This window comes from Peromyscus californicus, unplaced genomic scaffold, assembly GCF_007827085.1.
Source record: "Peromyscus californicus insignis strain IS unplaced genomic scaffold, ASM782708v3 Scaffold_8__1_contigs__length_139910024, whole genome shotgun sequence".
Lineage (NCBI taxonomy): Eukaryota > Metazoa > Chordata > Mammalia > Rodentia > Cricetidae > Peromyscus > Peromyscus californicus.
Window position 1 is genome coordinate 66,773,010 of NW_026294606.1, and position 20,610 is coordinate 66,793,619.

A 20,610-nucleotide genomic window follows, 5' to 3' on the forward strand; every position below is an offset into this window, starting at 1 on the left:
AAAAGCATTGTGATCATAAACACTATATACAGAAAAGGGGGCAGGTAAAAAAAAGGAAGTTACAACTTTGTCTTCATACAATTTCCTCTTCAGTTAGTAGGGATTCCAAAAACTAGAATTCAATGTATCTTGATACATCAATGTCAACAGAGGCTTAGGGCTTGGTGGTGTGGAGAGAGGTTTTGGGGTACCTCATAGTACATTTTGAGGTACCTCATAGTATTTGCTCTAGGAACCATTGCATTATCAAGCTGAGTGATCCTGGAAGGTGTGCCCATACCCTGAATCTCCTCTTACCCATTACCCTGAGGTGCTAGGAAGCTACAGCAGGATGTGTGTGCTTATGTGCGACTATATGCCTATGTGTGAGCAGTGTCATGAGTACCAGTCGAGAGACTGAAGACCTCAACTGACATCCCAATATGCTCCATTATGTCCATTCTTGGTCCCGCTAGTTGATTGTTTCCATTCACCTCTTCTGCAGACTGATGGGTGACCCTCAACTCTGGAGAAAAAGACACCCTCCCATTGCTTATGCCAGGATTTATTAATATAAATTTGGGGAAGAGTCCCAGTGTCCTACTGGCTGTCTACACAGCTGAAAACAATGTCCTGACTACTTTGGAAAGATTCCTGGCTCTCCTGCCCTTTCCACTTCTCTTACCCCACTCATAGTGCTCAGGGCACGCACTGACCGAAATACTAGCTCTCTGTGCACACTCCACAATTAGGTGGAGGCTCTGAAGGCAGAGACAGCACCTTATAAATCCCTGTCAGCTAAATCTGGTCCTGTACACACAAAGTATACTTAGCAGATAATTGTTCCCAAGGCTGATTGATTAAAAGAGCCTCAGACTCAACTTGCTTCACGGGTTCATAAGAAATATACCATGAAACTGAAGGATACAGCTGGCTCCCTAATTAATATTTGTCACTTGGTGGTTCTTAATTAAGAACTCTAAAATAAAGACCCACCTTTCTCCCACGCCAAATGGGTATCACCTTCATCAGTAGTGGAGTGATGAAACTGCAGCTGCCTTATTTTCTGCTTCTTCCCTTTGCCTCGCCAGATGGGAACATTAGCTACATAGTATTTATTAGTATAAGAAAAAAGACAAGCGCAGAGGCTTGGGAGAACTCAGGCAGAGGTAGACCCTTGCATTCTTTCAGTACAAGCTGTGAATAGAACGTTGAAAAAAAAACCTTCTTTTGTCCCTATTTCTAGGAGGGAGGGTGTGGTATTTGAGGCAGAAAGTAGACTATTACCAATACCGATTGCTTCCTGTCCCCTCCCCTGGGGGTCTGTTGTAGTCCCCTGAAGTCTACCCTTGCTTATTCTCATGAAAAGGGCCACCAGTCCTTGCCTCACAAAGAGACTGAGCCATGCACTCACTCTTAAAACTAGTAAAGATCTCAAAAGAGCAAACTTACCATCTTCCCCAAGATGGTCACAAGGTCACTGAAGAGGGCAAGGCAGGGTCCCCACTGTGCTGTCCCTGGGAACCACACTGTACTTTCCTAGGTCAGGTCGGTGCACGGCATACCTAGGCAGCCAACACCAACATTCTGCTGTGCTAGTGCTCTCTGTCCTGTTCTCACAAAAGGAACAAATTAGGGACAGCAAGATGGCTAAGTAAAGGCACCAGCCACTGAGTCAAATGATGTGAGTTTGATCCCCAGGGACCACATACTGACTCTCACAAGTTCACACCTGGGCTGTGGCACATACACACATGCCCACTTATATACTACATGTGCACTCAAAATAAACAGATTAAAATGCAATAAAAATGACCTTAATTGTTCAATTCCCTTTTTGCTCATTTTACTTAGGTATTGTTGAAGAAAGCAGAGGGAGATGAAGAAGAGGAGGGTGGACAGTATTAGCATGGTAGATACACACCCTCCTTAGTAGGGTCCATTCCAGCTCTCAGGGTCAGGGGAAAGAGTTCTGGCCTGGGAGTCACAATGTGTTTGGAACTGGGCTTGACTTCTCATGAGCTGGGTAATGTGAAGAAAGGGCCAAGATCAAGTTTCCTGATTTGTGTAAAGGGATTCAACATAATCACACTGCAGGGGTTGGAGCATTAGGCACCATCGACAAGGAATCCAGGCATAGAGTTTAATAAACCATGGGTGCGTGGTATTCTTTAATCAGCTCTTCTCACAATTATTGAGAGGATCCATAGATTACCTAGGTTCTACTGTGGCAGTGATGGCCTGTCTTGATGTACCCAGGAGGAAGGTATGGTGGGTTAGGTCCAGACCAGTCTGAATCCCAAGTCTACTCCTTTTTGTCTCTGTCCCTTTGAGAAAAAAACTGGAGCTTCTTCCAGTTGCCATATCTGAACAACAGGGTTCCTAGGTTTGTTATTTTTACATCACCATGACTACAATACCTGTAAAAAAGGGAAGCATTATTTCAGCTCATGGGTTCAGAGGGCTTCAATCCAGCATGGTGGACCTCAGTGTATGGCAGCAGGAGTGGTTGGTCATTCATGTCAGCATGGACCAGTATACAGAGAATGAAGCAGTAACCAAGGGTGAGTGTAACGTAAGTTCCATGTGACTTCTTCCAGCCAGCTCTACCTTCACAAAATAGTGCCACCAGGTGGGGAATAAACCGTTAGCATGGGCCCATGCTCCCATTTCAGGTTCAAATTGCCAAAGTACCCTTGTCTCACAGATGGCCATACTCTCTTGGAGGCTTTCTGGAACTTCCTAGGGCAGGCAGCTTGCAGTATTGCAAGGATTTATAGAATGATGATGTCTTTCAAGAGCAAGACACTGAGTGGTCTTTCAGGGTACAGGCCATCTCAGAGTCCCACAGGACATCAATGTAGATGAAAACCCTACTTCTCATTGCTTGGAAATCAGAATTTAAGTTAGCAGAATTTAAATGTTTGATATATGAACAAAAACCATTTACTATCCATTGTATACACAAACTAGTTATTCCAGAAATGCAATTTTTATGCAAACTGAAGTGAAACTGGCTTTTGTTATGCTTACTTTGGGGGCTTTGCCAAGAATTACTTGCCATTTTATAAAATTCTGTCACAGACAACATGTCCCCTTATAGAATTTGAATCATTCATGCTGTACATCTCCATCAGTCTGCAGTTAGAGCTCACAGTCCACAGGGTTTCTATGCAGATGTAAACACCTATTAGTCCCATTCTTGAGTATAGCCAGGAGCAACACTTATCTCCCGAATGCATCCAATGACACATTCTATTTGCATTCTCCACTATGGTATATTGGGGAAATCATACCAATTTAACTATGTGGAGGTAGGTGTATTATCTATGTAAACTGTATCAGGGTGAGAGAGGCAAGGCCAAGGTATTCATGGTGGAAGGTAATCTAAAAGGTTGAAAAGCAGTGGCTTTTTTTCGGAGTGATGCTGGGAAGGTTCAGGGAGGATAGGGAGCCACAGTACTGAGCACAGAGCAGCACACAGCAATTGCTCAAGGAACACAGCCACTATCAATACCACTAATATTATCGGTAACCATCCTTTTGCCTCATGTTCCTTGACAAACCGCCAGCAGAAAAATGAAACTCACTTTCTGCCTGTCTGGATTTTCCATCCAGAAGTAAGGGAAGCAGTAATGAAGGGCATCTTGTCTAAATTCGAAGGAGATGGATCACGCATGGCAGACTGCCCAGAAGGGAGGGAGATTATTCCCAATAGCCCTGGCAGTTAGAGGATACTTCATTATCCTGTCCATGACAAACCACTTAAGACACATATTTATTGACGACAATCTGCCAATTGATTAAACATCTCAATATATGAATCCAACTTTACATTAATTAGCAGTTTGGAGAACACGATCCTAGAAGTTAGGGGAGACAGTTGTGAAATCTTTTACATCCGCCTTTGCTTTAACCTTCTGTGAACTATCACCCACACTTTACCTTCTTCTAAACAAGTTACGTTTCTGTTTCACTTGTTAAATAGGATAAGCTGGGTGCAAGAAGCTTTACATTTGTGTTTTACTTTGTGTTACATGAAATGTGGGTTTAATAAATAGCTCCACAAGACAGGTAGGAAAGGCATTTGTCGACCTGTGATGCACATTTGTTCTCAACCACAAACAAAGACAATTAATTATATTATGCTGTGCACATACGACTCTCCACTCTAGAGTGTGAAGTCATAGGGGGTAAAGAGGCCGCTGGCTTATGGTCCACGTCGGAGACATGCAAAGGTTTCAAGTCTGTAAGTTTTCCTCTTCCCTCTTTTTATTAATTCCTGCATTTGCTTAATTAAGCCTCACTGTTTGACCTTTTAAAAAATCTCCAACAAGTTCTCTAAGGGAGATTTTTTTTTTCTTCATTTAAAGACGGGAAACAAATTTATAAAAAGCCTTTCCGGGGCTGGAGAGATGGCTCAGAGGTTAAGAGCACTGACTGCTCTTCCAGAGGTCCTGAGTTCAATTCCCAGCAACCACATGGTGGCTCACAACCACTTGTGATGAGATCTGGTGCCCTCTTCTGGCCTGCAGTCATACATGCTGTATACATAATAAATAAATAAATCTTTAAAAAAAAAAAATAAAAATAAAAAGCCTTTCCAGTTTCTCTTTCATTTGGGTGGTGTCCAGGGCCTATTTGTTCCTCATGTGTTTCCCTGTTGGCTAGAGCACAATTGATACCATGGAGCTACATACTGGTTGTGTTCCACGGTCCAGTAGAATGTCCAACTGGTGAGGGGCTGGAGCTATTGTCCAGTGGATAAGGAACTTGCTGTGCGAGCACAGGGCCAGATTTTGAACCCACATAAAAGAAAAACTAATCAGGTGTGGCAGCCCACCTGTGACCCTTAAAACAACTTGGCTAGCTAGACCAACAAAACCAGCGAGCAACAGGTTCAGCAATGGATCCTACCTCATAAAATGAAGTGGAGGGCAATTAAAGAAAACACTTGATGTCAACCTCTGGCTTCCACACAGGCACATGTGCACCTGTACACACATCTGCACGCCCCCAAATGTGAACACACACACACACACACACACACACACACACACACACACACACACACACACATGCAAACAAACACACAAGAGCACATGCCCAGGAACCCAACAGACATGTAGAGCTTGCCAAACTTTAGCATATTTCAGAACTTTTTTTTTTTAAGTTTTTTTTTTTCAGACAGGGTTTCTCTGTGTAGCCCTGGCTGTCCTGGAACTCACTCTATAGCCCAGGCTGGTCTCAAACCCACAAAGATCAGCCTGTCTCTGCCTCCCAAGTGCTGGGATTAATGGAATGTGCCACAACTGCCTGGCATATTTCAGAACTTTTAAGGATCTTATTCCTGTGTAGACTATGGGTCTCAGGGTCCCATCTGCATTTCAGACACAGTACCAGACACTGCTGATGCTGCATAGGAGACCAGTATGTGTGGCTCTACTTTCTCTATCTTTTCAACAGAGCCACAGTGCCCATCTGGATCCACATCCAGGCTGCTACTGCAGAGCATCCCTTCAGGAGAAGTAGGACATACAGAGAAGTACTGAGACTATGCTAGGACACAGGGATTGCCTCTTCTGTTCATGAGAGGGAGAGTTGAGGTCATCGAATTGCTGCATGGTAGGATTTCAAATGATGGAGAGTAAGTTGAGTAATATGCAAAGAGAAATTAGATTTAGTAAGTATAATACCCCCAAAATACCTGCTAGTCTTGAACTATCCTTATCTTGCAAACAAGAAAAAGTGTTGGGAAAGCCAACCCTAGTATAACTGAAAAAAGTTTCAGGGACTTTGAATGGCTCATTGGAGCAGCTTTGGTTCCTTGAGCACAGTCAGTTCTGCCATGATGCCATCAAGTTTATATACCTGTTGGTGTCTCTGTGCAAAAATTCCCTAGGAATAGTGTTTGCTGAGAATGGTCCATAGGTCTCTCACAGAACTGGGGAGTTGCTGCCTTGCTGAACCTCAAGTAAAACCCAAAAGGAAGTTTACATTTCTGCCAGACAGAGTTAACTCATGGATAACGACTGGGTTGTAACAGACAAATTCTTATGTGTCAGCCAACTATTTAAGAACAAATTATACATGACTTAATGTTCAGAGAAAGAACGCATTAAAGATTGAACTCATCAAAGATTTTATGAGTGTTTTTGTTTACTTGTTAATTAAAGATTATTCTAGAATGTGGGCTTGGACTCTTGCCTGTCTCCTAAGTGCTGCCCAAGAAATCCAGCCCATTCCCATGTGAAGTTATTAGGAAGATTTTGGGTACTTCCCTTTAATTTTCCACTTTCCTAGTAATACTGATGATTTCCCCCCCTGTGAGGGCCCACAGAGGCTCCCTAGTAAGGCCTTACTCAAGGTCAGAAAGTCTGAGCTTGCTTTACCCACCAAGGCTGCATAATAAGATGATTTGGCCAAAGGCATGGTTACCAGATGTTTTGAAGAGTCTACACTTGTTGGTACTTTATACCTCAACATTGAAAGGGGGAGGTCTTTTGCCCCTCCCCTTGCTGATGTATAAAAAGTCCATCATGAATAAACTTGGTGACTGGGTATTGATCCAGGGACCTCCAGAAGCTATCCTGTGTCTCTGTCTTTCTGTCTACAATTTCTTCCTATTATTTCTCAGCTCCTCCCTCCTCCCTCCAAGAACCCTTCAACAGATCAGGGCTGGACCCCGACAGCCTTCTTTTGTTTTAAAGCAGTTTCATAATGGATGTGAACTGCCCTCCCAATGACCAAAGGTCTGTTAGTTCCCTTCGTTTGTTCTAACAGAGCCAATGACATCAATCTTGCATCATAGAGCTCTGTGAAGCCTCTATGCCTCATTAATGTAAAAGTTGATGGGAAAGAAGCAGGTAATACCAAAAGCCAGCTTTAGACAGCCGACCCCCAAGCCATCCATCCCTTTGTGTGCTGGGAAGCTTTGCTCACTGCATGGGCCCACGCTACAGGTGTGTTTCATGATTTCTTTTATAGTGGCCATGATCCATTTAATTGAAAACAATTCATTCCAGGTAGCACTTGCTAGAATAATTCACCAACCTGGGACACAGTATGCAGTTAAATTAGAATATAATCAGGGTTAGATATTCTGCGAATGTGTCATCTCACATTTAATCAGCACCAGATTTTTGCTTTGCATGGAAATATCCCAAACTCAATCTCTTCTTTAGCAGGAAGTAATAATAACAGGTTCTCTAAGCCCTTCCTCATACAATAGCTTCAAGTCCCATCACAAGGAGATCAAGTGTTAGTGCTTTCTGCTAAAAAACTTTTCTCTCCTGTTTCATAGTTATTTACTTTTTACCAACAATAAGAAACACATTTGTATTTTGGGAGCCCTATGGTTCCACTCATAATTAACATCCAAGGGGCTGCCAGCAAATTATTTCTGATGATTAATTCAGCCATTACAAAGAAAACCATGGTGTCCATGGGAGGATCAGAAGCAAGGTTCTTAGAAGAAAACTACAGTTGTTGCTGGTGAGGCTTCTGCATAGCATTTCTCTGGAGGGATGGACTCAGAGCGTCCCCTCTGGGAACAAGCCAAGAACAAGCTGGGGTGCCCAGGTACGAGGTCCAGCTACCGTGGGTGGCACACAGCCATAGCTCCGAGAGCGCTGTCGGAGCCTCCACTGAGTATGTAGCCACGAGCTTCACAGGAAGAGGAAACAAAGCAAAGGTTTTTTTGTTTTGTTTTTTTCAAAGGGAAAACTACACTTTGCAACCTGAGGACCCCTACCTTGTGACCCAGAACACCTTCCAATTCCAGATGGCCCACCATCACTAATCACAGCTCACCTTTTTGGTTTGTTTGGCCATTTTCATTTAAAAGCAAGATCGGTCATTTGATTTTAAAAATGTTCCCAGGCCAGAAAAGAAAAAGAGGAACTCACCCGGTGTGACAATTCAGACTCCCCAAATCTTTTGCTTGGACTGCCAGGTATGCCCTGCCTTTGTTCTGCACCAAGTTGTGGTCCACTGTAAGCCCAGGACTCCTTCCTTGACCTAGATGCTTCCTGTTCCCACTTCAGGCCCCTACAGTGAGCACATGTACCTCAACATACAGTAGGGACCACAAAAATCCAATCCCTTTGCAAGTTTAGCTTGAGCCAAAGGAACGCGGTGATTGGCGGGGGGTAGGGGGGTCTAAAGTGATGCTCAAGGTGCATGTGGCTGGGAGGTGCTTCCAGAAACTGTCCACACATCTCATTCACTCCTGCCTCAACTGAGAAGTTCTTCTGAACTCTCTCCAGCTTGGGTACCACACTAAAAGAGGTGTGTGGAAAATCATTCACTGCCGATGTCTGTCACATTCTGAGGACTTATCAAAAGTGCATCTACACTACTGCCTATCACTGTCTTCTAAAGACAACGAGGAAAACACCGTTTATTTTGTATCTCTACTACCCAAACAACAGAGACCAGACCAAATTCTGCCAGACAATAGATAAGACACAAGGTTCAGTATTCTCTATAAACTATGGAAAACAAATTGCTTTCTGAAATTCTCAAGGGTGCAAAGCCTTTTAAAACTCTTCAGTCTTACTAGTTCAGCTTTCCCTTTTCATTGGAGGTAACATGTCCATTCTTGGTTTATTAGGAACAAGCTCAAAGTATCTTTAAAAACCCCAGGGACCTTTAAAATATAATTTTATCTCTTTTTTTCAAAAAACATTTTATTTTATGTGCATAGTGTTTTCTATATCTATCTATCTATCTATCTATCTATCTATCTATCTATATGCACACATGTGTATATATATGTATACATATATAGGAAAATATACACATACACACATATGCACATATGCACCATGGGCTTTTTAAAAGCTATGAAGTGCAGCATATACCAAATATGGGAACACAGTCATCTTTGTAAACCAATGTCAGGTATGTCAGGGCTACTGAAAATATCATGGACACTAGATAGGGAAACAATGACTAAAATATCATTTGTGTCTCTGGAGACAAAATGCTTCTGGTATCTACCACATGTCTTCATCTGGGATGAAATGTAAGAAAACCAACCAACCAAAGCTGCTACCTCTAAGCTACCTGGGGGTATGGTTTTGTTTTGGATCCTTTCGTCTGGTCATGGAAGAAAGACAGCACACCTATGGCTTGGTAAGGTTTCCTTCTTGGCGAATGTTCCAGAAAGCATATGAGTCCTACAGTGAACAGGTCAAGGTAGTAAGGTTGCTGGAGGTATTTAAGCAGAGGGAAGATGACAGCAGGGTCAGGAGGCTGTCAGGGATCTCTAAAGGCTTAGCTTGACTGACCACTAACTTCTCAACTCCAGGATCTCATGGGCTTGCCTTGCCTTTCTATGCTCAGATTCTTTGGATATCTTCAGAAAAAGCTGTGAGGAGCAGTGAGCAGGCATCTTTTTGTGGGTGGGTCATGACCCCAGGGCACTGAAGGGTGACTGGAAGCGACTGGACAGCTATGCCAACTACTGACTGCCACCTGGTCCAAGGCATCTCCAACGGGTTTTCTCCTCCCGACTCCCAATTCTCATTAACTTGAAAGACAGATGACAGCAGTATGGGATCGCACACTAATGCTCAATCTGTCTTTTGTAGCATCCTCTGTTGAACAGAAGGCTTCAACCAAGTGAACCACAACTCTGCAGTCTGTGCCCATGTACACCTTTCACCACACAGTGCTGGCACATGGTTCTGGAAGCTAGGCAGTGAATGGCACAAGACGGACATCAATGCACTTAACTCCATCACTGACAAGATGGAACAAAAGATGGCATCGGGGCTTTTGCTCTTGTCTGTTGGAAAGAAATGAAGAATTCTTTGCTCTGGGACAGAGAGTGAAGGTGAAGAGAATTCTTCCTCAGCAGTTCTGCAAAAGCAATGGAGGCATAAGCCACAGCAATCCAAACAGCAGATGAGAAAACGTGCTTCCTTGAACCAATCAATTGCATCTCCCAGTATGTGTTGTATTTAAAACATATGGGAGTTATTCCTAAGTATATAGTGTTTTATATAAAAATTTGAGTGGAAATCTGTATCACCTTCCAGGGTTTGAACCATTTTCACACACAATCAAGTGCTTTGTACAAGCTTAGTCTAGTCTTATTGCCTCTGCACCTTATGTTCTAAATTTCCTTACTGTGTCCATTGCACTAAATGGTGCTTAACTCCCACAGAATAAACATGTGCAGAGGTGTGTTTTTATTACCATGTGGCAGAACGCCACCCCACATCCAAGAGTGCGAGATCTGAAATGAGGCTTAGAGGTGACTTACTTCTTCCACGTAGTCTTTGGAGGCACTGAATCCACAGATGCTATCAAAGGTTTGCTGTGGTCTGTGATCTGCCAAGACTAAGTCAAGGCTATGGATTCTTACTTGATTTCACTTTCCATTTGTTATTGGCTAGCTAACAGAGTGAAGCCTTTGCCTGGTTACTTATGCAGAACAACCAGTTCAGAAAAACGAACATCCATAAAAAGATTATCCACAGCAGCTCTGTCTAGAATAACCTTCAACTGAAAGCAATAGTCACGACCAGTGACAGGGGAGTGCGTGCACACGCTGTGTTGTATTTGACAGTGGAAAGTGGGTGCTTTTGAGAATCCCCTGGCTAGCTCTTCTTGATGTAGTAATAAGAAGAGAAAGATCTGCGTGGATTATCATGAGGCCTTGTGCTCTTTGCTATCCTACGTCACTTCTTCAGCTCATCCATCCATAGTCTCTGTCTCTCTCTCTTCCCCCACTGCTGCTTTCTGTTAGCCAGTTACTTTATAGACTTTTCTAATACTGTACTTCCTGCTAGATTCTCTCTTCTGTCTCTACCCATGAATCCTATTTCACTGAATACGATAGCTGTAGCTCAGATGTAGCAAAGACTCTGGGTTCCACTCACCAGCAGAAAAAAAAAATGAAGACCACTTTCCAGGTTTAAACACGGAGCACGTTAGGAGGCTCTCACCTGGTCCACATACCAGTCTACAGAGCTGCACGTGGGTCCCAATGCTGCCTTGCCTTTCACTCTGGATGAGTTTCAGAACCAAGGCAAGCCACATTCAATTCTGAGGCAGGAAAATCATTTGAGCCTGTAATCTGAGGCTAGCCTGGGACATAACTATCCTGTGTCCCACAGAATCCATGTGACTTCTTCTCAACTGGACACCTACACTTACTCAGATTCACTCTGTTGCTGCCATGGGAAACACTCAGGATTCTCCTCCAGCAGCTGCCATTTGTGTCTACCCCAACGAAGCCAGCATGTCCTTACCAAAGCCAGATCTGGGCTTCAGTAAGACTTGTGCACTCCCTAATTCCAAAGGCTATCTTTTGATCTGAGCTCTCTCTGATCACCAAGAGTGACTATGTCCACATTCTGGAAGTCCCAGATTAGACTGGCTTCTGGAATACTACCTTCTGCTTGTCTCGCTTTATCACTAGCGGCTCCTCCTCTGTGTCTTGTACCAGTCTCTCTCCTCTCCATGGTGCCTGGAGGCTCTGTGTGGATGTCTTGTCTTTACACTCACTCCCTACACGATCTCCTCCAGATTCATGACTAGCCACCAACACATCTCAATCCCCAGCCAAGATCTCAAGCCCACCTCCAGACTCCTGCAGCCACCCGCCTACAGAGCATCTCCACTTGGATGTCTGGAGGCTGCTCACCCTTAACCATTTCTTGGCTGCCCCCTCCTTCAAATCTGTTTCTCTCCCAGGAGCCCCCGTTTTAGTGAGGCCTACTTCAGTCTGAAAATTGTTCACAGAGTGTGCAAAGTCATCCCTGACTCCCGGCCTCCTCTCCCAGCCCACACTGAACCCACTGGCAGATTCTGGCAGCCTCCCCTTCAAACGCACGCCCAGCATGCACGCGAGTCTCATCATTCCTGCAGCTGCCACGTCTCCTGCCTAGACGACTGCAATTCCTTCCAATTTGTTTTCTCTTTCCTGCTTGTAGCAGGGATTTTTTTTTTTAATTTAAAGATAGAAGGTAGCCATTCTCCTCAAAATATGAGAATTGCTTTCTGACTCTTTGTGGACAGTGGTCAAGATCTCCACAGTGGTGCAAGAGACCTCCATGCTCTGCGCCACGCCACCTGTTTGATCTCCTTCCTCCACTGTCCCGCAGTTCCCTCTGTAGGTGCCTGCTTCTTTTTGGGTGGGAGCACTTGTTAATTCCTCTGCCAGGAAGCATCCTTCCTCTAAGTTTCTGCATATCCTTTAGGTATGTGAGGCCTTCCCCCTCACCATGTGCTAGCGATCCTCTCCCCCCCCCCCCTTTACCGCCATCCGACAGAGTATGTGTGCATCCATTTACTCTTACTCCCCAATAGAATTCACTCTTCGTGATGGCGAGCATTGTTTTATATTCTCTGCTGTTTCCAAGGAAGACAATGGGTACCACAAACACTGAATAAATGAGTAATGGAGGAACACTATACTTTTCATTCATCTCTCTCTCCCCATCCACCCACCTCCGACCCAAGTGCTAAAGATGGAACCCACAGCCTCACACATGCTAGGCAAGTGCTTTACTATACTAAGTAACAACCTAAGCAACAGGTTCCCTTTATTTCCTGCACCCAAAACATTATAGATAAGTTACAATATCAACAAATTATCTCACAGAGACCGGAAGCAGAACTGACAGTGCTGAATCAAACCACGTGGAAATTCAATCTTGACTCTGTATGAGATCAAAACAGCACTTTATGGCACCCCAAATGGTTCATTTGGTCAAAATTTGTGAACATGTTACTGTGATTGATCATGAACTAGCTGCAGAGAGAAATGGAGGAGGTTACACTAGAGGAGGGTGACTATAGAGCATGGCGTTTATTATCTGTGCAGGAGAGAAGTTTTTGTGAACTTGGCTTCCCTGTGGCTTTTGGTTAAAAGCCTAGACTGATCTAGATAGCTGAGTCCAAAACAGCAAACACACAGTCAAATTATTGGGTTACATTAATATATTAAAAAACCCTCCTCCAGCCATTGTAATAACTGATACCATCATTTAGAAGACAGCACAAACAGGGCTAGGGGAGATGGCTCAGTGCTTAAAAGGCTTATTCTGAAGCATGAGTTCAGATCCCTAGGATCCATGTAAAAAGCCAGACATGGCAGGTCTGAGCCTGTAACCCCAGCACTAGAGGGATGGAGACAGGCATATCCTGAGGACTCACTGGCTAGTCAGTCTGGCTGAATGGCAAGATCCATGTTTAGTGAGAAATCCTGTCTCAAAAAATAGTATGAGGAAGTGATTAAGGAAGACTCCAGCATCTATTCCTAGCTTCTGCATTCACTCACATACATGTGCAAACATGCATACACTATGCACACACATACACACACTTTTAAGACAAAGCATATGTAACCAGTGAAAGTCCTTGGAATGAGAACTCAGGTTTCTGAAATTAGCACCATATATTCAATAAATAAATAAATAAATATTAAGAAAAGAGGAGGGAGACAAAAAAAAAGGTGTTTTTCCTGGTAGAGCAGAGTAACTGGGAAGACTAAGAAACAGAAAGAACTGTGTTCAGATGACACCAGTGAACAAGCATTGTCTGTTTCCAAAACCCAAACCTAAACCAAAAATCAAACCAAATCAATAGCAACAAAAAAAGAACAAAAGGGAACTCTACTTCGTGCATGCGTGCATGCGTGCGTGCGTGTGTGTGTGTGTGTGTGTGTGTGTGTGTGTGTGTGTGTGTGTGTGTGTGATACTTTACAGCTTGTAAATCTTTTCAGCTTATGATTGCTTCTACCCGGATAACATTTGTGTGGATCACCTGTGTAGTCTATGGTATATATTTCAATTTGTATTTGCATATTTATCATGTTTCTATGTTCTTCCACAGAGGGTTCTTTGGTCTGTATTTTGGGAGTTGCAGAGAGCTGGACCCCTTCCCCGGGGATCTCCTGATATACAAGAACACACCAGAAACCAGCCTCACTGGGGCTTCACAGGCCCTCTGTACACTGCATTTCCTTGTTTAGTTTTGCTTGGTTTGACTTCATGCCTATTAGCCTCCTTGAGTCTTCTGCAGATTGCCCTGGCCTAATTTTTCTCTAGAATCACATCCTGGCCTCAGAAGACTTTGCAGACCTGAAACCCCAGTGGGCCTGTGATTTCAAATAAAGCGTTTATGAAAATGACAAGTATAAACTGGCACAGTCTGTCCTGTAAAGCCGTCAATCTTTGCATGCTAGTTTTTCTTTTCCACACAAGGACGGGGGCTGGGGCTGTTCTCACAGGGAGCTCTAGGAGAGGTCATCTGGGAATGGGGTGAGGCCATGTTCCCTGAAATGGAAATGGATGCCCAGAGGTGAGGACGCACGGGAGCTTTGCAAACTCTAAGCGAAAGCTTAGCACACATGTCATTCAAATAAACCTGGTTCAGACCAGTCTACGTAATAGCTCTTGACATGCAGGGAAGCCTGGAAGGAACGAAGGAAGAGCAGGACAGGGGACAAGCCAGTACAACTCCAGCAACTGATGCTTTTCTACAGCGTAAGAAATGGATGTGGTCTTCTCTGGATAATCCAAGCTTATTAAATGTGTGAAATTCCTGTGATTCACTGTCCCTCCTGTTTTCTCAGTGACTTTTTCAAATCTCGACTTGGCACTACCAGAAATAATAGAATGCAGTGTCAAATGATGTCATCGTTGTGTCTTTAAATGCAAAATGATCTCAGACACTTCTCTGCTTGGGATCCTGAAGGACTGCCCCCACTGATGAGTGGTAATATATGGGTACATTATTTCTTTGAGATCATGCAAATGGGGCTTCTGAACTCATTATGGAAAAATTATTAAGTTATAAAACACCATTGCTAAAAAAGGTGTGCCTATAATATGAAGTGTGATTAAAGTCATGTGAGACTTTGACCTGTTAAATAATAATGTATTAATCCATGAAGCTGTAAGCATTGCATCCAGGTACTATAATTACCATCGGCCTCATCGCTAATTGCCTTACCAACCTTTACATTTTCCCCAAAGGCTCCTCAAATGGTCGTTACCATTACCTGTGTTCTAGTATTGGTGATGGAGAAGACCTTTGCAATAGCAAACTTCTCATCTCTGTTTAATCCTATTGATTAGCAATGAATTTGCAGGCTGCAAAATATTTTGGTAAAATGAATGTGTTTAAAGGTAGGGGGGAAAATCCATGCACTGAAATTGAGGGGAATAACAATGTTTCCCATATTTCTGCCAACATATTAACTAATACAGCAAAAAAGATCCTTGATGTGTCAGGTGCTGACTGATGAGTGCCCAGGGCTGAGACTTAAGCACAGAATTTTATTGCCGAAGACACTTTCATCTGCAGCCAAATCACCAGGGAAACACTTTGTCATACAACTTCATTCTGCATGGAGACCCTGTGACAATATTGGCATCCTAAGGATTTGTTCAGGCCCTTCCTGTTGCATCTACCTGTCTGTGCCTGGAAATATTTATGGAAACACTGCAATTCATGCAGACACTTGGCTCAGCACCTAGAAGCAACTCAGCCAGCTCATGTTTTATCTCAACAGCCAGTTTAGAATAAGAGCCTAGAAGTTGTAGGTTTTTAATATCAATGAGATAGTATATTTTAGAAAGGTTTAATACTCTCACTTCACATTAATGGGAGCCGATGGAGCACTGGGCACCTGAATAAGTTATAGACCAAAGTTACTCTAAAAACACCCAAAGTCTTTTGTGCGAGGTGAGCCAAAGTTGGGAGAATCAGGCAAAGAAAGGGCAAAGGAAGGAGAGAGAGTGGGAGTGAGGGAAAAGAGAGGAGAGAAAAATGCATGCATGCTGGACTTTGTACACTTTGAGTTGTACTTTTGAGTGTTCACATTCATATGTGTGTGCACATTTGTGTTCAGACATGTGGAAGCTAGTGGTGGACATCAGGTGTCCTCCTCATCAGTCTCTCCCTGTTTTTGAGACAGGATCTCTTAGCCTGGAGGCCATTGACTGGGCTAGACCAGATGGCCACCAGTGAGCTCCAGGAGTCTGTCTATCTCTGCTTCCCCAGCCCTGGGATCACAAGCACGCACTGCAGCTCCACGGACTCTAAGGACAAAAGTCAGGTCCTCGTGTTAGTTGATGCAGCAAGCACTTTCCTGGACGTGGCCATCCCCCTGGCCTCGACTGAACTTTTCATTTCAAACGGCATTTCCTTTGCTTGCTATGGCACACCCCTGTCCCCAGCATCTCCAAGAAATAGTTCTTGGCATTTCGCTGGTTATGTGAGCACCGGGTATGTGACTCTTTAGTAGCCTGGCCAGTTCCTGACCCTCTTCACCACATTTTCTCGAAGCATCACCACACTCATTTGCATCCCTGGAAGAGCCAGGCAGCTGACAGCTCCAATTCTGCATTACATATGTAGTCTAAAACAGCCTTTTAAGAAACTTAATCTGATCATACACCCATGGCCTCCCACACTTGCCACTAAAGGACAAAAAAAAAAAAATTCCTTATCAGCCATTGGCACCTGAAAGAGATGGTCTCTGCCTACCACTCTGACTTCACTTGGAACCAAGCCCCTTAGTCCACGCTAGGCCTTGCTATGCGCTGCCACAAGACCATTGCATGCATGTCTTTTTCTTCTGGGAACACCTTCCAGGCTGACTCCTGGACACCACTTACTCACGTGTTTTCTTCATGAGGTTGACTCTGGCTGTTCTTCAGAGCTTTGTTTACCTGTGATGTCATAGCACAGTCTACCCACCTCTCTTTCCCCAAATTCACCGTGTTGCTGACTTTGCTTTCTACTGCTGATAAAACACCATGACCAAAAATGACTTGGGGAGGAAAGGGTTTATTTGGTTTATACATCCTAATCACAGCCTATCAAAGTGAAGTCAGGGCAGGGTAGGTGGCGGAACTGACCTTCTTCCTTTATCTAAGGGGAGGTGGGAAGGACAGGCAGAGGAACCATTTCTTAGAAGAGAATGGGATATGAGGGATGTGGGTGACTTACACTGTAGAGCTGGGTGGAATAAGGCTCATAAATTTGGTTCACATGGCCAAGGTACAACAGGGAACATGTTCTGGAATAACTGCCTTGGTATGTTGGCTACTAGGTCTGAAAAAAGTTCAAATGACTTCTTTCCCTGCTGACAACCTAAGACACAGCTAAGTTTGTAAAGTTGAATTCATAGACTTATAGCAACAACCTGCCCTTGATTTTTCTTGGATATGGAAGGGGAAAAATGGATCACAGCATCTGCCAGATTGCAGTAAAATTTTTATTTTCTCTGTCACCTAATATGTTACTTAGTGACAGAGAATTTTATCAATATCCACTTTCACTTTAAGCAGTGAGCCAAAGAGACAGGCAAGTACAGAAAAGGAAGAGAAGTGAGGGGAGCATGGTTAGAAAAGTCCAGAAAATAAACTAAATAATTCAGAGAAGTCACAGAAGAATAAAGTGTTGTCTGTAAAATCCACAGGGGGCATCGTAGAGGCAGAAAACTTACCCAGGCCTGCCTCGGACAATAGACTCTGGTTAACTACAGGAATCCAGTGTTGGAATTTGGGTCTCTAATCTGTTTTGTCAATATTTCACATACTGTCAACTGCACATCGAGGAATGAGCTACTTTCTTTTGTCTTAAAATTTCCAGCCATTAATTATGTCCTGGGTGGCATATTTTCATGTGGAAAGTAAACAGAGAAATATTATTCTTGGCTTGAGAAGGACATCAAGGCTATGTGTAATTTATAGTATTATTCTTGAAATGCAATTTATAATATTTTCAAAAGGATTGTGGTAACAGTCTACTATGTCAAGCTGTTTAACCTGTTGTCAAAGGTGAACCATTTTAATGGACAAGACCCTTCTAAATTCTCTACTTCAGTTTTACACAGAATTCTTGGTCATTTCTCAAGATTTCAAATCTTTATGCCCATTTCTCATTTTTATAGTCTGGTATAGAATTTACATATAGTACAATATCATGCTTATTCTTTAACTAATGAGTCCAAACAACAGCTTAAATATTTACAATGAAATTGTTAATTTTAGGAAGTGAAATGTAAGAAAGTCCTTTTTGAGAAGTGAAAATGCCTATTGCTTAGTCTATCAGCAGACAACAAAGTGATCAATGATTTTTTTTTTTTAAATAACAAAGGGATTTATGGGAACTCACAGCTATGTGAAGGATAGCAGAATCCACTCAAGGATAGTCACCGAGCTGTACAAAACTACAGTATATAAGAATCACAATATACAGCATATAAGTCATTCCAATCATGCCCAGCCATGAGGACTAAGAGCATCTGTCTGGACAATGTCAAGCACAGGAATGATGACTTCTAGAACAGACTAGCAGATGTAATCTGCTACTGTGAAGAGAACTGCCAACATTGTGTCAAAATCACATGTCAAGAGTTGATTGTTGGAACTAGGCATGATGGTGTACAACTGTATCCCAGCACTGCAAAGGCTGACGCAAGAAGAACTCAAGTTTAAAGCCATCTTAGGCTACATAGGGAGACTCTGAAAACACACATACATATGCCCAACACATATCCACATGCACACGCCCACACACACACACACACACACACACACACACACACTATAGATTTCTAATGGATACTTGAAGAGTTAAATGTTATTTTTCAGGTCCAGAAGAGATGACTTAGCAATTAAAGTGTTGGCAGGCCAAGTGTGAGGGCTGGAGTTTGGGTCCTCTGGACTGACATAAAATCTAAGTAGGTATGGCAGACCACCTGCAATCCCAGCATGTGGGAGGCAGAGACAGGAATTCCTCCAAGCAAGCTGGATAGCTAGACTAGTCAAAACAGCAAGCTACAGGTTCAGCAAGATGTACTGCCTCAATATATAAGGTGCAGAGTGATTGAGGAGGAAGACATGAAGCCTCCATGTGCACATGTGTACAGATACTTGCACAGACCTGCACAGACACACCTGCACAGGCATGAGAACATGCACACATACATGTACACATGCCATACACACAGACATGCAAAAATTCTGTACATGTGAATAATGGTTATATACTAAATATATCATTAAACTAGAGATTTTAACACCTTGTAGACAAAAGCTTCAGAAATTGTAATGAATGTACCATATGTATGTGTAGCTGAGTGCTACCTGCTAAGTTCTATCAGCCAGGGTGACTATTACCAGCAGGTTACCACTATATACCCTAATAATAGACAACTTACCAGTTACATAGGAAATATGAATGCTATAAAATAATTTTATTTTTAATTATATGTATGTGTGTGTTTCTATGTAGGGATGTGTGTGTAAGTGAGCAGTATTGGCCCTGGAGGCCAGAAAAGGTGTCAACTCTCTTGGAGCTGGAATTACAGGTGGTCTGAATCACCTTATGGGGGGCTGGGAACTGAACTCAGGTCCCTGGCAAGACCAGCACATCCTCTTAACTGCTGAGCCACTTCTCCAGCTGGGAAGCCCATGGTTTAAACGTGATGTGTTGGCTCAGTGAAAATGTTTCTTAGCATTTTAATGGTCCTAACTTTAAATGCCCCCTTCTACGAAGTAGATAGAAGAAAGTAATTGCTGCTAACCAGATGCCTGGGACTTCACTGTGTACTTTATATGCATTCTCTTTATTTTAATCAAAATTTGGCATGTGATGTATGATGTGTATATGTGTGTGCAGGCATCTGGGCCCATGCACGAGGGAGGAGGTCAGAAGAGGACATTGAGTGTCCTGCTCTATCACTGGCCTCCTTATTCCCTTGAGGCAGAGTCTCTCACGGAACTGGGAGCTAGTCAGGTGACCGGAGCTCCAGAGAACTCCCATCCTCCCATCCTCCCCTTCTACAGCACTGAGGTTACAAGCCCATAAGCAGGCATGCCTGCTTTCCAATGTTGGCACTTGGGATTCGAACTCAGATCTTCCTGCTTGTGTAGCAAGCACCCTCACCCACTAAGCCATGTCCCCAGCTCCTCCCTTTGGTTTTTCTTTTCCCTCTTTTTTAGTTTTTAATAGTTCCAAGTTCACTTTATTAGGACTAGCAACATAACATAGCAGTCCAAGGATGTGTAAGTGCTCACAGATGTCACATATTATAAAGCAGGAAACCAATACACAAAAGTTCAAGGACTTTCTCAAGGTCATACAGTTAAGGGAAGGTCAGTCTAGGATCTAAAGCAGACTTTGTGAGTGTCTAAAGTCGGCACATTTGATGGCCATGCAAAGTTTTGATTTTGCATGCCAATGGAGCTTCAGAAAGAAGAAAAAGAAAAGGAATGTCCAAGGTGAACAATACAGAGACACAGTAAGTGGAAAGGATAAAAGTTTCAATGCCATTAATAACAGGGATCGCTGGAAGTACACACTATGAGTTACGGTAGGTCAAACTGCACTTAAGAAAATACCAGAAGAAACAACTGAGTGCTGATTATTTTGGGACATATGAGAATTGACTTTTCTCATGAGAGCATTTCGGAAAACCCTGTATTCCTTACTCAATTTTAACTATGAAAAATAGAATTCAAAACAATATTTAACAGCTTTGATTTCCTCATACCCTTCTCCAGTTATCTTAGGAAAAAGAAGCAAGGGTATTTGCAGACACTTCAAGATACAGATCTGTGTTTCCTTAACTCACCGAATGTCATGGCCTACAGG

At 43.1% G+C, this 20,610-nt stretch overlaps 1 protein-coding gene and 1 long non-coding RNA gene across 3 annotated transcripts in view; one reads left to right on the forward strand and one right to left on the reverse strand.

Moving 5' to 3' along the window:
- LOC128102890 (uncharacterized) overlaps positions 1-14,785 on the forward strand; it is a 92,935-nt gene extending 78,150 nt beyond the window's left edge. The window contains exon 6 of the long non-coding RNA XR_008215588.1: positions 9,576-14,785. This is a non-coding gene — a long non-coding RNA (uncharacterized LOC128102890). The remainder of the gene's footprint in view (positions 1-9,575) is intronic.
- Positions 1-20,610, reverse strand: part of Rsu1 (Ras suppressor protein 1) — a 190,037-nt gene that overhangs the window by 16,126 nt on the left and 153,301 nt on the right. The gene's annotated exons all lie outside the window — the stretch shown is intronic.